Consider the following 23,702-nt stretch of genomic DNA (forward strand, 5'->3'; position numbering starts at 1 on the left):
AGCAGCATGTTGCACAACTCGGAGATGACAGACATTTTTTGTGCTCTGTTAAGAAAACTCCAGCCTTTTAGGATGGTAGTTGTGATTGGTCAGTTTTTTGGTGCTGGAGGTAGACGGACATCATAACAACATGGTCCTATTTGTCGTACTCCCTTGAAGGTTCAATTTTATAGGGGGGTATTGAAGTGCCAATGCAAATGGGTTTCAGCCTACCTGCACATGTAAAGAGAAGGACTATCTGGACTGTGCTAAAGTTTTTTTTGTAGAGATTATAAATGCACTTGCATAAAACAAATCCATTCAGTGAGCCAATCACCTAGGCAGGTTTATCGAGGAGAGAGAGTTAAGACCCAAAAATTGAATCACTTTCCTTGGAAAAAATCCCAAAGAGGCCACTTGATACGAAAAAACAAGTACATTTACTTGTACAATTAATACATGCGGTTCACTTTATTGAGAAGTCATCCACGGAAGCTAAAAAAGTACTTGCTTTCAATATGCACTGTACATGTAGGTGATATGTACATAGTACTGTCTTTCATGTGAATTAGAAGTGGCATGTACTCGTCAAATAAGCAGCAACCTGAAACAAGGCAGGTTATTTGGTAAATAATCATTAACATTTGTCCTTTCCAACAACAGCTCAAGCACAGCCCTGAATCTCTTCAAGCCCCCCCCCAGAAAAACTGAATTCTACCAGTAATTTTTTTGGGGGGTGGGGGGGATAATTATTATTCATTGCTCTTTTGCTTCAATGGTGCAAGTGGGTCTTGACATTTTCCCCCAATCTGGTCAGGAAAATTTCTTGTATAATTGCTGAGAATTGCATGAAGGGAGCAACTCCTCTTTCATATTCAAAAAATCGCAAAAACACTACAAGTTTGTCAATACTTGCGACTAGGCTGATGGTTTATGGCTTTGCTGTGTTTCTAAATGCATATTACAGCTTTCTTGTTCCCTGGGGCAGCATGCATTTATGCATTGCCATTATGCTCTCTTGATGCATCCATAAAACAGCAATAAACTCCCTCTCTGATGAAAGTGGCAAGTTGACAAGATCGAGTAGGTTTCGTGATTTGAGTTGATACAAAACTGTGCAGAAGCTATCATGTACATGTACATGTATGTCCATTTTTGCACGTTGCTAATAATTCTTTGAACTTGCTGCTCATGAAGCTAATTTTTTTTTGAGGGGGAGGGTTGGGATTACAAACGTACATCCCTGAATAATAGAATGTAAAAAAAAATACAACTAATAAGAGAATTCTAATTTTTCCCCATTGTGAGATTTTTCATGTTTGAACTGCATGTCCTGGTACAGTTTTGTGAGTGAAATGAAATAATTAACAGCATGCAGTTGGCCGTTGGTACAAAAGTAACAGAATAAATCACCAAGTCTTACAAATCCCACACAGCTACATGTATCAGAACACTAGATGACAATACGCATACTACTAAGTACAAAATGAAAAGACAACCCAATTTAAAACCAATGAGACAAATGTCCATTTTGAACGAATTGGAGGTGAAACCGAAAACCAACCAAAATGTGAGATTTCTGCAAACTTTAGCTGCCCATAAAAGCTGTGCACAAAATGAGAGATGTCTATTCAGTTGTACCTTATGGTGGGAAATGGTAACCTATTGTATTATATTTTCATTCTGCCCTCGAACCCTGCCAGATTTCATGCCGTATTCGTAATCCAGTGAATAAAAAAAGCAGTAGGTTTCTTGTGTACATGCACATCATACACGTACATGTACTGTACATGTTCAGTCATGTGCCAGTGTACCCCTGAGGAAGGGCGCTCAGTGCAGCATCACCTATTTTTAATTTAGATCTTCCCCAGTAAAATGTCAAGTAAATCGATTGTTAAAACCCCAGCGAGGGCACAGAGGATTATATTACACCCTAGGATGTGTAAGGCCGTCTGCCCCCTCTGTAAGACTTGAGAAAAGGAGGGATGTTCTTTTGTCAGCAGAAAATGGTTGCTTGTAAATTTAGCTCCCATGGTATCCTGAGAAGAATTGGTTCAAGTTGGCTTCTTTTGGATATGTCTCAGCAGTTGTACCACAGAGCACTTAATTTTCCCAATGTGCATCAGAAATACGTGTACATCTTCAGTAGGGGCCTATATACATTTACTGTGCACTATTAATGCCAGACTCGTAGTTGTCAAAAGTTCCTGTCTTACCGTAGCTAGTCATCCATGCATATGCACATGTACATGTACAGTGCTTTCAACCCCTTAGAAAATGAACTGATATCTCAGTTGTCTTGCTTCATTTAGCTTGGGCATCAACTGAAGTCTTATTAATGCCCTAAACTGTGTTGGAAATACTCTGTATTCTCTTCTTTGCTTAGTGGTACTCATGCTGCATAGTAAGGATCTTAGGCGTTTGTTGTTTGTCTTTTCAAAAAAAGTCTTTCTACCCTCTTGGATGTCTTCAAAGTGTGTGCCGGTATCTTTGCAATGTGGCAGATTTCTGTTTTTATTCCAGAATTTTAAGCTGTCGAGGACACATCATAAAATTTTCATGGAAAGGCCTGATATCTTGATTGCTTTTCATCTTGGACACATCCGATGATATTTTAGCAGGGTTAAATGTACTTAATTTGCATGGCTAGCCATGAGACATTTCCAGAAAAAAAATAAATGCATTGATTGCCCTTTGAATTTGTTATAATTCCTCGTACACAATGGAAATGAAGCGTGTTTTTCTGCATCAAAGTTTGTGGTGTAAAATAGCAAAGATGCATACACGTACTTGAAATCTTCAAACATGTGTAAAACCTAGTTGTGACCATTTCTTGATGCCATCTTGTGAAGCCCTACAGAGGTGTTCATGTGCCGTGGTGGACCCATAATGCCAAGTCTCTCTAGGCAGCAGATGGCTTAGTCCATTAAACTCGTGCTTCTCTTTGGCCATGTACATATACACGTAGGTGTGAAGCTATCGTTATTAAGTTCCCACTTCCTAGCTGTTGGACTCTTTACAGCTGTTGTGTGACCAGCCATGAAATTGTTCTCAAAAAATGAGAGGGACACCATTTATACAGACCATGCATCCCCCCCCACTTTCCGAGGTTTCTGAAATTATAGTTTAAAGATATGGATTTCAAAAAGGTGTACTCTCGGAAAGTATATCTGTAAAGTATGCTTTGTATTGAACCTTTGAAGATGTTATTTATTTGTTAGCATGAGTATTTCATAATTTGTTGTATAGAAAACAAGGCTCCGTCTAATTCAGTTTCTGCAAATTTGCAAACCACTCTTTACACAAAAGAATATCTACGCGTACACGTACATGTACATGTACACGTACAATTGTACTACATATGTACCTTACTTCTTGAAACTACGTTACCTTTAGTTTGGGGAATGTCTGTTTCATTGGACTGGTTAAAGTTTACAGTGTACTTTCATGAGGTTTCATGATGCGCAGATATCATTGAAGTGTTCCTGTACTTTTGAGCCTACCTAAAAATTGACAGGTCTTGGGACTTGATGAACTTAACCAATGTACAAGTACTGTACATGTACAGTGTAAGCTGTTGTTAAATCACAAGGGACATTTACATGTATGTGCATACACTGTGTCTTGGTTTTTATCTTCAGTTTGCATAAAACCCATTTACATGTAGTTTGTAGACAGACTGAACAAACATACACGACAAATCTCATGGCTGAAATCGGAGGAATTCAAAGTTCATTACATTTGTGCTTTGTTTAAGCTTTTATCCAGGGAAGATTGCAGGGAAGATTGGAAAACAATGTGAAAGTTAACCAACAGACTTATTTGGAAGCAAATTAAAACAGACGAGTCCTGAGTCTGCTTAAAAATAATACATGTTATGTATTAGCACGATCAAGAGAGAATATCACCTGTCCACTTTGACATGCCAGTCTCTAAACATATACCATGTCAATTCACAATGTTCACTGTTACCCCATGTGTATTAAATGCTACTTAAAAATTGTGCCCCAGCTGCAGTATCTGACCAATTTGTACACTAACAAATGAAACCTTCAAAGCACATCATCTAGTCGCATGGACGTGCACTGCATCATTTATATATACTTAGTACCTACTAGTAATTGAAACTTTATGAGTTTAAAATTTATGATGCGTGCAGGTTTTTATTTTTTCATTTTTTTCATTTCAGCTACTGTAAGAAGGTTATTTTGCAGGAGGATAAGGAAATGATTTTGTGTTTAATCATTAATTTTTGTCTGTTGCTGTACACATCTAAGACTTCTCTTTACTTTGACGAGGTAGTGCCCTTCAGAATGTTTTGAGGAGGCTACCAAATTTTGAAATTTGTTACATTGTTTATAGCCTTTTGGAGGATTGAGGCTAACTTTTGGGGCTTTGGCCTAGTTTTGAAAGTAAAGGAAATGAATTAGCCCCCCCACAAATACATGTTGCATTTCATTATTTTTCAAGGAACAAAAGGTTGTGGGAGGGGACGGATGAGCCGCTGAACCTGCAAAAACACCTTCAATAACCTTTACACAGTGCATGTTGCCTTGCTGTGTACGCACGTTGTACCCGTAAGATGGGAAGTGTTTAACTCTTCCAAACACATGTACATGTATTACATGATATGCACAGTCTAGAGGTTATTGTAGGTCACAGTTTTAAAGCGGTGCATGTTAAGTCCTGTTATTGGTTTGTTTGTTCATTGTAAAGTTCCTTTTTTAGCTGTGTTGTTTGGCAGTGATGTTTGGCTATTTTGTTTCCTTTTATTCAGTATGCCTTGTCAGTGGCCTTTGCTTTGTCACAAATGCTAAAAGAGCAACTTTGAATTTGGCTTGAACTCTCGCCATTTAAACAGGCCAGCTCTTTGGGTGCACGGACATAGCTCATATTTTATTCCAATGCGATATTGGAAGTGGACCATGGAAATGGAAGCATTCTTGAGTTTCACTGTCGGAAGTTCATAACATGTCAGGAGTCTTGCTGTTGGCAGAAATTATATATTTTTAGCAGTTGAGTGGGTGGATGTTCATAAGACTGTCGGTGGAATAAGATTGGGAGGTTATTTATGCCATTTCTGGATAGGGAGGATAGGGCATTTGGAAGGAGAAAGTAAGACTTCTAAATTTTCCTCACTGATCAGGACTTGTTGAATCTGATGTGACCTTTTGTTTTCTTGACATTTCAAAAGGTTCATTGAAATTTTGTTTTTTCGTTTTTTACTTGTTTCCGAATACATAAAAGTACACTGGTAGAATGTTTTTAGAAAATGTCCTGGTTTCACACCCCTAATTTTTAATGGGAGGTATTGCAAATAATAAAAAAGGAATTGTTGGAAATGAAACAGAAAAACAAGAAAAGGATTTTTCTCTTGTTTTCTCTTCTCTTGATATTCTCACAGTATTTACATAAAAACAAGTACGTATACATTCTACAAATATTTACACATGTACTTCTGGCATAAGTCTTCAAAAACTCCGAAGTATTTGCCAAATGACAGTATCACCCATTAGTGAAAATGAATATGTATGGAATAGCCCCATCTGGGCAATAACCAAGCACTAACACAGGCTTACAGAGCAGATGGACAGGGATATCATGGCACTCAGCCAGATTCCTCCAGAAATTTGTGGCACTGCCGAAGTATTTCATTTTGTGGAATCAGCTGGTGAATGTGCACGGACAGGGCCGGTATACCTGTAGGTACACTTGCATAGGTTGGCCCATCATTTTAGGTCTTGGCTTTTTGGCTAGGTCGAGCGCCAATGAAACCAAAAGAAACAAGCTTTTCCAACTGTTATGCTCTCTATGTACGTGTGCCTGTTGACGGGACTGAAGGACTGAAGGCAGACCTGCAGATGCACATACACGTACATGTACAATACAAACTGTACATTGCTAGAATGCTTTCCGTGTACATGTACATGCACCACAACTCTCACATCTGAGGAGATCCACGAGGCCGCCCAAGATTTAAAGTGCAAGTAGACGTGTAAGCCTACATGTACTTAGTTCAAGTTTGTGGCAAAAGTACTGTGCAGTTGACCAGTCCTGGAGTTGTACAATGTCAGCAGGACTTTGTAGCTGTGATATAATGAAACTTGTCACAGAGGCGCATTGAGAATGCTAAGACTAAAAACATCTACAGAGTCGTGGATTGAGAGGATACAGATACATGTGTAAATCATTGAAAGGAATCTTTTGTTGTAGAGTGTGGTATTCACTATGCTGTATAATTCTTTCCCTAAATCTTGTGTAAGCCATCAAAATGCATGTGAAATTTCAAATGCGCATACATGTACGTACATATATCACTCCAGATGTTCTGACAGTTGACTAAAGAAATTCAAGTTTGTTTGCATAATTTAATGTTGTATTTCATCAATATTTGGATCCTGTATAAAGCAAGCGTGAATTTTACATGTACATGTACATGTTTTACCCTCCATGTTGCAACATACCAGTCTTACAATGTAATATGTATGGTACATGTATGTGTATACTGTATGTACGTACATGTACATGTAAGTCCATGAGTCGACATTACAATGTCCACAGATGCAACTTTGATGTGTTCTTGATCCACAAAGTCGCAATTTACAAGTACATTTGTTTTTCAGTTGATCAATTGTTCCCTTTTCAGTTAATTGAACAGTTTTGGGTGGTTTTGGGGGGGGGAGGCATTCTGTTGTTGCCGGGCACCGAGACTCTACCTGTAACTGTCAAGCAGAGGTTCTGGAATGGTGATTGTACGTTTCTACTGTAGCTCCTCTTGCGTGTAGGGCTCTGTCAGAAAAGGCCAGACTAGGAATGTTCCGTCATCTCAGGAGCCTCTCTACGTACGCAGATTCTGATGTCGGGTTTAATTGGCAGTAACAAAAACGCAAGAGGCCCACCTCAGGATCATGAAAGTACTTGTAGATTCATTAGTGCATGTACATTGCAGCCAAATAGGGGCATCTTTGTGTTCATTCCCTAACTTTTATGTAAAGGGAACCTTTTTGCGTGAAATGTTTGAGAATAGACATGTAATTTCAGGCCATTCTCTTGCACTGCGACCTTCTGAGAGGAAGCCTGTGTTTTCACCGAGTATAGTTTTTGATTTAATGAACCAGATCAGAATTTTAAAAAAGCAAGGTTATTTGGGGACACAGCATGTGCATGAGGCACGCAAGGCTGTGCTGATATAGGGCAGACCTCGCTCGTACACGCATCTGGATGGCCTGCGCTTCAGGCATGCGCTGTTGGAATACCGAACTGGCTTCATTTGATGGAAAGAGTTGTAGCCACTTAACTAACACTTCAATATGGATTAATCAAGTCATGGAATAATGCATGTTTTCCTAATGCTTCAGCACATACTGGACAGTGTACATTATGCAGAAGATGTATGTATCCTTGTCTGTGTTGCAGCTTTTTCAGGAGGACTTCTCACATCACTGAACGTTCGCAAATTTCATCTTCAGCAACCCAGTCTAAAGTCAACAAAACCATATACCACTTACCAGGGGGAATTAACAAAAAGGGGAATAGAGTAATGTGGGTCACTTTGGATTTCCCAGGCACTTAATGTTGATGTACATTTTGCATGCGATTCCCAGCAGTTTTGTCAGCTTGTCTCCGAGACTCAAATACATCATCTGCCATATTACTGATCAGTTGATACAGGTTTTTTGTCTCACAAGTACACAATGTACACCGTGTATTTGTATATCTGCAGGCAAAACTTGAACGCATGTACATGTACATTAATCACGAAAACCACACAATTCTTCCCGCAGACTTGTATAGTACCCATAGACACATCAGCCCGGCTGATAGAACTTGTACCTTCTGGCTGGTGTTTTTGTACACAGCAGTTCATCTGCAGCTTGCCTCAGAATAGAAGTTTGCAGGGCATGCCTCGGTGTGATAATATTTACCATCAACCAGTGTTTTTATTTGGAACTCAAACCGTCTGCCAGCATTCACTGCGAGTTGAAGATAAGGCACACGATCTACTGTCTGAGTAGCATCTTGGATCAGTCTGAGTGTAGCAGCTAGGGCATGTGCCAACTGTAAGGTTTCCCATTACAGGTGGGTTGCCTAGTCCTTCAGATGCAAGATCCTCTGAATACAACATGCTAACAATCTTGTTATTTGGTAACAATTTTAGCACTCATTGGGGTACTGAATGTTCACCTAACCTCATGGAAGTGCTGTATCATTCATCAAAAATTATAATGATCAGGACAACTTTGGAATTCAAAGTTCTTTCTCATTTAAATCCTGTACAGCATGTATGGTACATGTCCTTGCAGAACTAGAATGATACATGTGCATGTATGTGAGGATAAAAACTAGAATGTGATGTCATAGTTAAGTGGAATTGACATGCATCCAACCCTTTGCAAATTAGCTTCACGGATACGTGTGATGAGTCACAAAGCGCATTTACATTTTGCATTCAAGCCCAGTACAAACTGGCTCTCGGGCCATTTCAGGGCCTGTAATTAGAGGGAGAAAATGGCTAAATTGCACTTGTAAGTCTCCATAATGTCCAAAGAAATGCTTAGTTTCCCTTTTTCACACTGCCACAGAAAAATTAGGGGTCAATTTATCATTAGATATGTTCCAAAGAGACACAGCCACCCCTCCATGACCCACCCAAGGTCAAGTCAGCGGAGAGAAGTAAAATAGTTGAATTCATCTCAATACTTTGAGCTTTATGTGAAGCTCCTCACTTCTTTGGGGGCAGCTTGCTCCAATCAATAGACTAAACATATTAGCATTTTGGGAGCTATTACTAGCTCCCCTGGGGTTAAGTCCAATTTCAAGCCCTGCATTCCTCCCACTCAAAACCCTCTTGCTACTAATGCCCATGCCTTTGAAGTGATTGATGTTATCCAGTGGCTGCAGTTGCATCAGCCACCACCTGCCTGGCAAACAAAGGCATGGGGAAAATATACTGTCGGACCCCTCCTAAAAAAGATGAATTTTGTTTGAAATGAGGCAGCCACTGTGCAGAGGGCATGATGTTGTGATGTATGTGTGTGTGTATGAGGGATACCATCAACCTGCCATTTCAACCTGCACAGTATCAGGAAAAATATGGACATCAGTAGTTGGGGAGAAGCTCAAAAATTATCGGAAAAAAGGAGCCCCGTGGGCGAGACAAGAGATAGGGGAAGAGCCTGATGGGATCGGCCACAGACAAGATTGCACTGAGACAAATGAACAGGAAGCATTAATGCCTGGAGGGAGGGGGCCTACCGTGCTGTTACTGACTGTCCCTAAAACTTGTTAAAAACCAGTTGGGATGATCAGGCATGATAGGAGCATTATATGAGCCCGGTGTAATTGACAGCTGCAAATTATGTGGAAATGTATGGAGTGTAAACTGGATAGAGGCACAGGGATACCTACTGTTGAGAAATTGTATTCCAGTATGGTTCCAGTGACACATTCTGGCACGTTACATTATTAATGTGGTATGTACATACGTGTAGGTGCAGGTGTACATGTAAATACATGTATACATGTACCTGTGCATAAACGATAAGGTATTCTAATGTGTGGATTTTTGTTTGGTTAATTTTTTCAAAACTGAATGTACCTGTAAATGGGGTCGGGTTAAAAAAATTTCTGGAGCTGCTTCCAAGAAATTTGGTTTTGCACGATTTTTTTCTCTCTCCCAGCATTTAGAAATGCAAAATGAGGTCATTTCTGGAAAGACGCACCGTGCAAAGTTTCCATATCCTGAGCTGAATGCTAACAAGAAACAGTTCGTGAACACACTTTGTCCTTCCTTACATGTCACCTTTTTCCTAATCTCAGCAATGTCTCCAGGTTCATGTTCATTCCGGAATCAAGATTTACAATATTCATTCCAGTGCTCCTGGAACCAAAGAGAAACTCTCCCAACCTTGGCCTCTGTTTCTGTCACAGCAAATGAAAAGACACTGACCAGGAGAGAGTCTCATCATGAACCCAAGGCCTGAAGCCAAAGATAGAGATAATGCCAGTCACGACATCAGGAAAACCATCCTTGAGTAATAAGCCACAAAGTGCCACCTATTGGCGAGGCACTTGTAGTTGTACAGAGTCCATTACTCAAAGGACCAGAAGCTTAGATATTCTTACAATGCTGAAATGTACACGTGCAGTCATGAACTTATTGTCTCCTTTTTAAATCTCAGCATTCTCCCTGTCATAATCTTCATCTCAGAGCGTCACAGTTGGTTTTGCACAGGTATCGTTGGCACAAAGAGAAGATACATGTCTGTACTCTGAAATGTGGTCATTTATTATTAGGATTTAATGTTTCTGTGGGCAGAAAATGGGAGCTGCTGTTTAGCTTGAGGGTCTCAAAGTGGGGTACTGAAATCCTGAAACAAAGTTGAAGATAAAGCCATGAATTTAAATGCTCCTCTGTGCAGTATTCACTCCACAATGGGCACATGGACACATGTACATCATCAGCTGTCATGTCTTTAGAATCTTGTTCCCAGACACAGACTTCCGATATTTACGTGCGTACATTGTACATGGGTGTAAAGCGCACATAAAGACAGGTTATCACGGAAAATAACGTCAGCATAAACCAAAACTGCTCCAATACTTTGCATTCACTAGCCCCTCAAACAGAAGCCAACCGCAGACTGCCCAAGTCTGACTTTGAAGAGGACATTTGATTATAAACTCAAGCAGTATACCCCTCATTGTTAAACTAATAAAGGTTTGTGTTTTACAAAGAAGCTGCTGCCCAGCAGATCCCATGTGCCTTTTTTTTTTACCTCCCTTCCCCCATTCCATTCTCTGGCTCATAAACAAGAACTGAAATGGATGCCTTCAGATTTGGAAACACTGAATAAATGCCCTGTATGTCCGATAACTTAAGCTGTAAGTGTAATGTACATTATGTCTTTCAGCAAGCTGGAGCTCTCGTTTCTAATTGGTTCATCCATTCATGCATCACCGTCTGGCCTCCGCTGCATTCTCTGTTCTTCTATGTCGCACATTACTTCCAGTACCCTAGTTGAAAAGACATGTAACTTAAAGGGTGCCCTGGTTGTCTTTATTGCAGTTGGGGCACCAAGGAAGGATTTGTACATTTAGTGCACCGTACCTTTGTCTCTGTACCACTAGGTTCTTCATACTGACTTAATACGGCGTTTTCACAATAGTGCACCACCAAGAGTTTGCAATGCATTGGCCTATCACAATGAGCGAAATCTGTCGACCCTTTGCAAACGTGCATTGGGTCGACAGATTTCACGCATTGTGATTGGTCAACTCTGCAAACTCTTGGAGGCGCACTTTTGTGAATCACCTGTATTGCATGCCAAGACCAAGAGGTGACTTTTTTGTTTGCCATCTTGAAGGCCCAAGATTGCTAGGTATGCACGTGGTGGAATTTTGAGCCTCAGGATCCTTTGTCACCGTTGTGTCACATTGTCCATAATCATTCCATATAGACCCAAATTTCTATATACATTTATAACTTTTACTACATGCATTGGTATTAAAGTAAAAATTTCCTATAGACTAGAGACCTGCAGTTACACAGATGCCATTTCTGGAAACCATGCTGGTGTGCAGGTGGTACGCGTGTTGAACGGCTCTCCAACCAAAAGGATGTTGTGACTTTGTATGCAATATGCACGCGTGCTCATGTTGAAGAATGTGCACATAAGTGTGGTGCCACCTCATCAGTAGTGATGAGGCTTCCTGGAATAATTTTTTTCTCTTTATCAATTGAAACACAAATGATCAAAATGTTTACTGCTTCAAAACTTGGAAAAGTTCAAGTGCACTTTGGGAGGTATCCATCCTCGGTCGCCCTCCCCCCCAAAAAAAATTTGAGTCCACGTGGCTTCACATGCTTGTGCACAGTGAATGGTGCACACTCTCCGGTCAGTATTGGATCAGCGCTCTTTATTGGTATAAAATGCAAATACATTCTACTTTTACTCTGGGATACTATGGGGGTGTGACTTGATGGTGAAGTGCTCGTCTCACAGAGTCCACTTGGCAAGTGAACGCTGGTTATCTAAATGCACATGAGCATCCCCAAGGTAATAAAAGATGGAGTCAAAATAGGGGATACACTACATGAACGCGTCGTCTTAGTTGAGCTTCTGTGCTGTGAATGCAAATTTTGTCCAGATTTCCATCTAAATGTAAATCAATGGCAAAGCCACACAAGCCTTTCAGTTTGTTAGTGGTCTGTCCCAGTAGAAGTGCAAGGTCACTGGACAAGTGCAGTTTCCCTTGTGCAAAATGCCAGGCAATTCAAGGATTCTGCTTTCGGCCAGGAAATCATTGGTAATGAATCCAGACTTTCAAGAGGCTACCTTGCCTGTGGGGGTTTTTGTTATGAAGAGCTATATGGACCTCAGAATCTTGACTCAAGGCCAGTTCATTCACGGAACGGAAGCGAACACAAATGCGAATTTGTGACATCAGATCAAATATTCACGAAAAATTGAACACATTTCGAATCAAGCGAAATTTTGCTGCAAGTCTTTTGTGATGTCAAATTTGCTTTGCTTTCACATTCACCTGAAGTATGAACCAGCCTTTAGGTTAGCCTTTAGTTTTATAGTTCATATGGTACCTGTATATGTCATTGGCAGAGTGCAAGAAATATTCAAATCAATATACAAGTCACATATGCAGGTCTTATCAGTTCTGTCCAAAATCCAGTCTCTTTATTAAATGAATATCATAGCTCATTTCTTTGCCCTATTTCATAAGTTGAAATTCACTCATTGGTTGCCTTGGATTTGATTCCAAACATTTTTTTTTCTGACTTTTTTAAGCCTCTTTTTGTACTCTGCTCTATATTAATGCAATGAAAATGTTGCTGTGGAATATGCTGGAGGTGTCTCATGGAAACGGGAGTCGTAATTTCTTGGCATACTGCATGTTTCTTTAATGAGGTTGTCAAGGCTACCAGTGCTCATGAACTACAGTGAAAGGGCAATTGGAATTAAAGGTACGGATGTGCGTACATTGGCGTCCATAGACAGAAACACACAGAACGCTTTGGAGTTTAGACACGCTTTTGTCAGTTCCAGCAAAACTCTGTGGGAAAAAGGAGAGTGTTTGCATCAGAAGTGATCAGATGTTCAATTCAGTAGTAATCCCTAGGAAATGTAAACCTGCGCGTATCAACAGAATTGTCTTCTCGACAGTAAGGGAGAAGCTTTGTGGCTGCAAAACATAGAGGGTATCCACAGAATGGACAAAGACGAAGTATTTGAAGTAAGAAATGCTGAAACCTTCTGATGTACCGGCCTACCAGGGGTTACTGTGGCACAAATTATACTCATACATGCACATGTAGACATGTGTGCTATTATCTGCTATGCTTGTTTCCAAAATGAAGTTTTTCAGGTTTCTACAAGAGGCTCATTTCTCAAAAAGAACCATTCCCCATCCCCAAACAGAGTTGTGAACATGTACCCTACTATAGACTATCATTCCCCCTGGAAATGGTTCCTGGTTTGGGATTAAAATTTATAGACCAGAAACTCACACGGAGCTAAATTTGCTGAAAGAGAGCTGAGGGAAATGATGGGGCTTTCCCTGCTGCAAAGTTTAGGCATTGTGGTGTGTAGAACCCTCATGTACATGTACGTGTTACTTTGTCCTGTTTCAGAGGCCAAGTGTTCAGTGGCACTGGCTGGCAAGTTTTTACTGAATGTGTCGGTTCTTGTATTCAACTGGATTCTGATATACATGTAGCTCAGCAACCTACCTGTACATTTATTAGTAGCTATGCAAAAGACTCTGTCCTTGCAAGTGTAGCCTCATTTTCATACCAGTATGGCAGTCCTGTCCAAAGTGCAAACTGTAGTGGAGCAGAACTGTAGTTTTGCTTCTGTACTGAAGCTGGCACAAGATTTACAGCCATTGATGACCATAAGGCCCGTAAAAAATTATTCCAACTAGATGAGACCTAAGACATTCTGGGATGGGGGGACTATTGGACGGAAACATGAATAGTTATTGCTACACATAAATACAGATATCATGAAAAGCCTGCATGTGTAGGCTAATCGTCCTATTGTTAAGTAAACAGAAAAAGTTAAGTTCCCCATGCAGATATTTAACATCTCCCTGTCAAACTCAAAAAAAAAGCTCAAGAGAAGAAAGCTCTCATTTCCACTCTGAGAAATCGCCGTGGACCCTTAAATGTCACTAGACATTCTGGGATGGGGGGTACAATTCGGACGGAAATATGAATAGTCTTGCCACACATAAATAACAGATATCATGAAAAGCATGCATGTTTTAGGCCAATCGCCCTTCTGTTAAGTAAACAGAAAAGGTTTAGTTCCCGATGCATATATTTAGCATCTCCCTGTCAAACTCCCAAAAAAAAAAGCTCAAGAGAAGAAAGCTCTCATTTCCACCCTGAGAAATCGCCTTGGGCCCTTAAATGTCATCCTGGAATGAAGATGGATTGTGCACCGTGAGATGTAATTCGGTATGTACATGTACATGTAGCGGGTGAACCGCCCTTCAAAATGGCTTTGTTCTTACCTGAGTTCACTCTTGATTTCCCCCAGTGCAGGAACTTAAAAAAAAATAAGAGAATACCCGGATCAGTCTTTTTAAACAAGGTTTTGCATCCAATGGCTTGGTGTCAGGCTTCATTGTTAACCTTTCCTCACAGAAAAATTAAGAGTTGTGTTTCTGCTTTTCTGACTCATAAGTCACCTCTGGTGATTATCTATCATGAGCTAGCCAGCTAGGCATTTTTTCCTCGGACGCAAGATTATTTTGGAAGCATGTAGATGCATTTACTAAAATCTCTTTTGAAGGTTCAATACTTTTTCTGGCTGCAGTCAGCCCATCAAAAGTCCTTTCACAAATTCAGTGGCAAGTCTGGTCACGAGTTACAGTACGAAGCATGGTTTTTCAAAGGAATACTTTTGTCACAGTCCACTTGAATGGTGTGTGTTATGCCCCAACTACTTGTATGTGCATATGGATTGAACCTGTTCCAACGAGAGTGTACTGCAGTTGGGCTGGCCCGTTGCTTTGGGTGCAGACGTGTGCCATAGCATGTGTTAGCATCATTCCATTTATGCCAGCAATTTGTGCTGGCAGAATTGGTTGTTTTTGTCACGAAACAAATGACATATTTTTTGATAATTTCTGTCAGGGTTGAGCGTCAAATTAAAGTTGGAAAGGTGGAGTTTTTTGTGCGGAGAAATTTGCTAACTGTGGTTAGGCCAGCCCAACTGAATTATGGTTTGGACCACTTCTATCATGTAACAGTAAACGTGATGTGTCTTGGCTTAAGACTGAAAGACTTGTGATGTACTTGTGGTAGACAGGTAAGGGACTTGTTCCAGGACTTTTTATGGACTCGACTACAGCGTTGGTGCTTATATGCCTAGGAATATACAGCAAATGATGCAAACCACTCTGACCAACTCAGAATTTGGATGTCAGAAGTGCCAACATGCACTTTTTTCATATGAGCTGAATTCTCCCTTTCTCCTTAATCTGTTTAAGCTTACAATGAGTATTCATCAGAAATATCATCCTGCAAAGTTTGTTCCTCCTTTAATCCTCTTAAAATTTCACACCTGTGAGAGTTCACACACTATTAAGGGAGTATTCTGCCATTATTGCATAGTTGAATGCCTATATTATGTACCGGTACATGTTCATACAGTCAGACAATGCAATAAGGCTTGCCAATTCAATGTGATACCTGCCTGTACGACTTCACTTGGGAGCAAGAACAACATTGCACCTGCAGTCTGTCTTTGACAAGGGTTTTTTTTCACCAGTGCTCCAAAATCTATCCACATCTCAGATAAAATTTTTTTCCTGGTCATTACATGTACTATTAACATAGCAGCAACAACACTGAGTAACTGCTATTTTGTTTGTTTTTGTTTTCCAAGTAAAAAGTTTTAAACCCCTTCTCGGGCGGGAATTTCTCTCCGAAAGCCGACTCCAAGAATTCCAGCCTCGCTTGGCCACGAAGGCCACCTGCCAAACCGCAAATTCTCGGTTTGTGGCCTAGCATGCTCTGCATGCTTTGAATTTCACGGTGAAAAGGCTCATTGTTCGGTGGCATGCGGCTCTACTCAAGCTTCCACATTCCCGTTACCTATTTTCAAAGTGGGGACTATTGTGAAGCTGGTGATTATGATGCAAATTTGGTCTTTTCATTTCTGGGCTACATACAAAAACCAATTACCATATACACAAGAGCCAGGGTCTGCCTTCTTTCACCGTGTTCGCTAGAGCGTGGGCTGAGAATAATAGCTGAAAAGCAAGCCGAGGATCTCAATTTTTAAGCCATGTCTTAACGCGTCCTGACGTGAAGGGGTTTATAGTCAGGAGCATTATAATCGTCCATTAAAATGCCATCCTTCATTCAGACTCTAACATTTCACATCATGACTCGTCACTCATCGTCACGAACAGCAAAGAGTGATGCCAACGCTCAAATATTTTTACACTTGTTTCAGTGGTAAGGGAAAATGACATCCATCTATCCTCATTGTGTTGATCAAGGAGTCATTTAGTAAACACTAAGTATATCCTTGTCCTCATGTACTCTCCTGAGTACTATGAATGGAATAACCTAGGTGATCCTGCACCAATGCAAATAATAGTACTAAATGTACTGTACATGAAAGTACAATGTACATGTACTGTACAAATGTACATGTACATGCGCACCAATAGTACTGTACACTTCCTGTCTTGCTTTTATACAAAATGTACAGTACATTGATACACACACTGGTGTATCATATCACCAGCTATCTAGGATGACCATCATACTTGGGTTTAATATTGAATAGCAATTTTGATAACCAGGTATGTGTACGTGTACTTTGTACAGGTACTTATACCCGCATGTTTTCAGGGTTCAAACAAATTACCGCTAATGACTTTTGTGCCTTGCTTGTGAAACTGTTGTGATTAAAAGTACCAGTTGAAAATGTGCATGTAATTATGAGAGGTTAGAAATATGCATGTACTTCCACATACGCGTGCATATCTACATGTACGTATTTAACCCTTTCAATGTATTGTACACCTAAATGTACGAGTAGTTTATAATTGCAGTTTTGAAAATAGAGCAAAACTGTTTCAATGTGGCAATTATTGAACCCCAAAGGAGCTATCCGCGGTTCTTGTCTCCTCACCGGAAAATTTTCACAATGCATCGAAAGTTGGCATTACTCCAATTATGCCAAGTTCCCCTGTAAAATAAAGTATCTTGGGATTCACACTGTTGTGCTTTGTCACTCGTGTCCAAAAAGAACTTTTTTCCCAGTTCATACCATGGCCCTGGTCATGGGTTCACCCAGGGTTGAGTTCAGCCTACACGTTGGTTGACAGGCTGCGGTGTGAAAAGGCCTATACACAGAATTTCTTTCCACCCCCCCTCCCTAGATGTTTCCAGCACCAATCTCCATGTTGTATGTGTGCAATGCCCAGAGGGCCATATAATTTAACGAGGTGCTGCTAGTACTTGATCATGTTTCTCACACAACACAGGACACTTTTCATTTAAATCAATGTATGTCCGTGCCACTGAAGCATATATACATCTATCGCATTTATCCGAGGTGACCATGTAAATCATGATGTGACGCAAGTGATGACATAAAATATTTTTGTGACGCACATAGCAGAGATATCTTTACAAACTTGGTACATGGCATTTAAATTTGACCAGTGAATTACGGCATGAAAACTAAATACATGTACATACTTCTACGTGTACAGTATGTATATTAATCCATACAGGCATCTGTCTTTATCCGTGGGAATGATGGAATATATTACACTGCAAGCATTACCTTCAGAGTTGCAAATTTGCCTGAATACGTGTACATATATATTGCATGCAGGTGTAAAGGGCAAGGACTGACATTTAACAGTTCTCGGTATGCACAGCGTTTTTTCACGCGGCGTAACATGATGGGCAAAGGCGTGTCAGGAAGCGTACCATGTCCATAGAGGCGCTTGCATTTTTGAATCTGTGTTTCTTTTGGCAGTTTTCAGACTGTTGAGAGACTTTGGAGGTGCGTGCATTTCCATGCACATCTATGTAAATTGGACGCGGACCATCAAAAATCATGTGACTGGAAATCCTCCATTCTGAAGATTCATGGAGTAGATGTATGTGTTATAATATACATGTACATGTGTAACTTGCATACATACACAAACATGTATGCACATGTACATGTCAGTTCATTGCTGTTAGATTTGTTAAACTTTACTTGACCTCTAGCTGTTACACGTAATGCATAATCGCACACATGTATCCATGCTGAAATTCAGCCAGAGAACTGTGAGGAAGCTGTGTGAAGTGTACCGGTACTTCACTGCGACAAAATGCTGGGAGTTCGTTTTAACACTTCAGATTGTGTGAGGCGTCAGTCAGTGTCATACAAAAGCGCTCGCGTGTGCACTACTCCTGCGGTGCAGTGAGCTCTGTATTTAGAAGTGTTCGGAAATTTGGCAGGCGAGGTTAGAGAACAGGCATTGTCATGCGTGTCATACATGTACATGTTTGTTGCAGTCATTCTTTCTGTCAGTATTACACCTGAAGTAGTGGAGCACAGTAAAGAATGACAGTGGTGAAGCCGCGGGGGGGGGGGGGAGATGGGTAGATAACGGGAGTCCAAGCCCAATTTATGTTCAAATGCATGGAACTTTTGTAGGTCATAGACCCATCCATTTATCCCCACTCTCTGTGCAGATAGGTCGTTACATATGTACCTCCACTTTAATGCCACACTGCATGTGTGCATCATTTGCTCGTACAAGTGTTTGGGACTATTGTAGCGGACTCAAATCACAGCCACGATTGGTACAAAGTTCTAAACAGTTTGAGGCATGGGGCTTATAGGGGACTGGTCTGTCGGTGGCTGCCCCACAAATGAGACAGTTAAAATTTCAATTGATAAAAACGATGTAACAGGAGACCTTAGGCATCCTTGATGACCTCAAGCTGTTGCATAGCCAGTGATTTCATTAAAAAGCTGACTGTGAGTAGGCACCCCTTTTGAGGCTGTACGTGCGTATCTCTTACACTGAACAGCTTCAAACTGACTGATCTTACACCATGCATTTAAGACCAAAATGCAGAGCATTAGACACGTTTAAGAGGCCTCAAAGGCCTTGACTCTACAAACACAAACCCTACAGAATGAATCCACCCTAATGACATTTTCTCTGACATCCTCGCAATGCATTTTTTTCTACACTAAGCCTTCGGGGCTTTCTCCAGTAATGTCTTCCAATCATTTGGACACTGTTTTCATGAAATTCTGAGTTATTACTCTCACAGAACACCCACGTTTTGGGGGGACTGGTACTGTATCTCAGCCAACCCCCTATCTGCGTTGATTAGCTTAATGTGGTCCAACACATGCTGGGCAGCAAACTGCAACATAAATGGCACACGTGTGTCAGATTGAATTAAAACATCACAGAAGAACTGAAAATGAACGTCTTTATGCATGCGCATGTATAGCTACATTGTAATTTGGCAACCAGAATAAGAAGCTATATTGCATTGGGACAGTGCTCATGGACTGGTGGTACGCATACATTACAGGCCAGTAGGGAGGGGTTCGAACGAACCCCCCCTCACTTCTGAGTTCCGCTTGTTGGTGGTCTTTTGTGTATGTGAGTTTGTTTCTGCATTCAATTGGGGACCCTGAACAATAGAGGACAATAAGGTCCCCGATTGACAGAGGGTCCCCGATTGACAACTGTGTACAAAACATATGGGTGGTCTTCTAAAAAAGTTAAAGTACAAACAAAAGAGGGACAGTAGGGGGTCCCCAGTTGCAGGCAAATACACACTTGGGTGTGTGTGTACTGAATTTTTTAAATATACCGTAATATTTGGCATACAAGCCACAGCTTATAGGCCTACATTGATTCTCAAGCTCAAGGTAACCACGACTCTCCACATTAATGAGTCAATCTCCAGTCATTATGTACCGTCCGGAGGTTCCAGCAAATATCCACATTTCAGGTGTTCCAAAGGGTTTAAAATCAAGGTATTTCTGTTAAATTTATTCAATATTGAAAATTACAGTGTACAAGTCTCACATGCTACCTTAAGTTCGCGACAGACATGCAACTTTTCAGTGTTGTATTCCCAAGCTCATTGTGATAGGCCTTTGTATAAAAATATGTGTTCACAGTGCCAAAAGTTCCACTTTTTTGGTTTGACGAACCCCCCTCCCCCAGTCTCTGGTCAGGCAACGGGCCTGCATTACGTGCCTTTTTGACCAACGGGGTTTCACGAAGTATCAAATGCACACTCAAGTCAAGCTTTAGTGTTGTGCCACCACAGTTACGGTGTTCATGTCTCCTCCATTAGTCTATATGTGTATGTTAATAGTTTCAAAAGCATTGGGCAGTTAGTCAAAGGACAGCTGAGATCTTGGGAGATGGATTTTCTCACCAGAGGACATAAGAGACACTCTCATACCCAGTCAAATCCAAGCCTCCCTTAGAATTATTTGTTCAGTCCGGGCACTGTTCTTAAAGAGCACCTCTAAGGAAAACACGTTTTCTCTGATTTTATCTGTTCAAATATATATGGAAGCATCCAAATCGAACGCAGTGTCATTTGTTTTCAGAGCTCAACTATAACAAGTTAAAAAGGGCTTTTTTCTGTTCACTCCAAGATGCGAATTCTGAATGTAGATTACGTCATTCTGAGAAAACAGAGAAGACGACAAGAACCCTCATCCTGTGTTCGTAATTGATAAACCGTTGTGCATGCCAAACAATAGCTACATGCGTTATTTGGCTTTAATGGATTTCTTATTGACAGGAATTTTTATCTCTCTTTTCTTTCATGAATGTGCTTTCCGTCATCTTCAACATACATGTATTTACAGGTAAGTGAATTTTAAGCTTTTGTAAAAAACAAATAGGAGTTCAGATTCCCAACCCGTAAAATTAAATGGACACGTGGTGTATGTTATATGCTGTGTGAGTGCAATCTTTCACCCAGAATGCTGAAAATGTGCTATTCTTGCACACAATTGAATACCGTATTTGACTTGAGCACTTGTGCTCTGTGGACTTTGTGTATAGCGCCCTCTGTCGTACCTAACACATCCAGAGGATATCCAGGTGCAAGTGGCAGGTTCATCTAAAATTGAAATAGCGCCCCCTCTTGACATAGAGTAGCAGCCTCTGAATGCACATTAATATGTATTGTCTTTAACATGCCAGCTGCTACCTTATATTGATACTGCCCTCATTAGGGCAAAATTAGGGAGTCGTCCAAGAAAAAGATGCTGAAAGATTTGGTATAATTCTCAAAAAAACTTTTAGTAAATTGTCGGACATTGGCATGAGACATAAATTAAACTCTTGTCATAGAAGTCTCTGGTGAATTTGTAGCCGTTTGCAAGGATAGAAGATGTGGACTTTCACTTTTGAAGATTGTAAATTCAGTGAAGCACTCAGGGCACTGGTGTTGCTATTGGTTTTCTTGTTCCTAGAACTGCCAACTCTCATGCTTTGAGTGTGAGACACAAATTTCAGATGCTCTCAAGCTCTCATCATGGCCGTGTAAGATTTTTCACGCAAAAATGTATTAACAAAAAACAACAGTGAAAACAACTCGTTAGCTCAACACTTCTATGCCCCTATCCTTACTGATCAAGAAAAATAATGGTAAAATTTGTTTCTGATAGGGACTGTACAGTTTGGCTGTAATTGTAGCTAGAGTCATGTCCTATGTTTTGTATCGTGTACAACATGGATGGGCCCTGTCTGAAACGGGCTCAGAGCAATGGTTTTGTCAATTCTTGCACTCAACTCTCTCTCAAAATTAAATTGGCAACCCTGTGTTCCAGGAATGTTCGTCCCCTTGTAATGGCTGATTTCAGGGGGAGTTTTATTCCAGACAATGGGTGATTTGCAGGATGGCCTTTTGTTATCAATTTTTCTGCCAACGTGTGACTTGCACATTCTCCTGTGCTGTTGACCTGTAACAAATATGAAATCACATCTTATAAATTGGACTTGAAACCAGTGTTGTAGATTTGGACTTGAATCCAGGGTGGAGGTAGTTGTGTTGCTGTGATGGTCGTGTGGGGTCTTGAGCAGTCACAACTTCAGTACAATTTGACAGAGGTTCACGAAACATTGAAGTGGATCAAAGTGACCACACCAGTACATGCATGTACATACATGTACACTGTACATGTGCATGCATGTACTCTCTCCTCGTCTGAACCATATACACACATGTACAAGTAGCTGCCTCATACAAGTGTATGCAGGAATAATATGTAGGATTTAAAAATTTTATTTCTTGTTTATACTGCACTTGTTTTCATAAACAGTAACCACTTTGAGATATCCCTCTTCAGTTATGATTCTTTAATATCTTCATGGAATACTGGATCAGTCAGATTATGAGGATACGTTAATGTTTCCTGTTTGTGTCACAGGCTTACTTGTAATTACTTGTACGTAGGCCTACACGCTGTAGTTAACCATTCAGTATATGGAAACTGAAGTCATAGGTTAACTGGTAGTGTTAGGTGACACATTTCATCAGTGAACATGTACATATGCTTTTGCCGTACAAGCAAAAAACCACATATATATATATATCAAAGGTCCACATACATCCAGACTGTCTATTTGTTCCTCATCAGACATCCCCAAAACGAAATTGTTATGTAAATTTACCTTACGAAGTAAAGCCATTATGCCCAACTTTTTTTTTATGGAATTTGAGGTAAAACTGTTTCCCAACCAATATGATAATGGCCCGACATTGTAGACTGGATTATTTATTCCCGACTCTTGACCCTAAAAATAGCTCTGGAAAGGAACAACTGAATACTGGCCGTTCGTTCAACCCTGACATTTCCAGCTTGGTCGATCCAGAAAAACAGGCTGCACTGTGCCATACAAAATAATTAGGGCCATGCATTTTAAAAATTTAGTTGGTGGCAGCTTTTTGTTAACATGCACCATTCTAGAGAGAACAAAAGTCATCCTTTTTTTTTCAAAATTTAAGCCTTTTAACAGGAATTATTCATAAAATAAATGCATGTCTTAAAACTGAAAGATTCCTGAATTTTGCTGTCGTATTTACACATTCCATTTCCCTTTTATTTCATGTAAAATTGTATGGTTATTTTGATTAGATTTGTAGTCAGAAAGCCTCGCATCTATTTGCAGTGTTTGTCCAGATTTTCCAATGTTTAATACAACTTGAGTGCAACGGTCATCTCCTGTTTGAGCACCAACAGAAAGCTTCTGACAACAATGTTGTGTAGTTTTAGTTGGAATGGTTGCAAACTTGTACACTAAATGCAAGTTCACAATTAATACAACGTCATTTGGCATAAATGAAGATCACAGATCGAAGGTTTTTTGCGTATGTGAGAATAATGATGATTAAATCCCTAAAACCCACTGACCAGGGATAAAAACTAGAGACAGAGAGAGACTTGTATGCATTCTTACACTGTTTATTGCACTTTGTCTATAACTTGTAAATATACATTTGTAACTGCTCAAATACACATGTGAGCCCTCTTTGCAGCCCTCGTTTTTCTGATTTTATGGCCTGTTCCCCTCTGGTCAAAAGGTGGGAAGATGCAATCACAACCCCCCCCATCAGTACCCATTAATGAAACAGCCTTTTAAAATTCTTGTTTGCCAGCCCTTTGAAAAACAACGTA

General features: G+C 40.3%; 1 protein-coding gene across 4 annotated transcripts in view; it reads left to right on the forward strand.

The window, feature by feature from the left end:
• LOC110991070 (diacylglycerol kinase zeta-like) overlaps positions 1 to 23,702 on the forward strand; it is a 106,737-nt gene that overhangs the window by 14,076 nt on the left and 68,959 nt on the right. The gene's annotated exons all lie outside the window — the stretch shown is intronic.

The sequence above is a fragment of the Acanthaster planci genome, linkage group LG03 (genome assembly GCF_054643075.1).
Source record: "Acanthaster planci isolate LZ-2023a linkage group LG03, COTS_SCS, whole genome shotgun sequence".
NCBI lineage: Eukaryota > Metazoa > Echinodermata > Asteroidea > Valvatida > Acanthasteridae > Acanthaster > Acanthaster planci.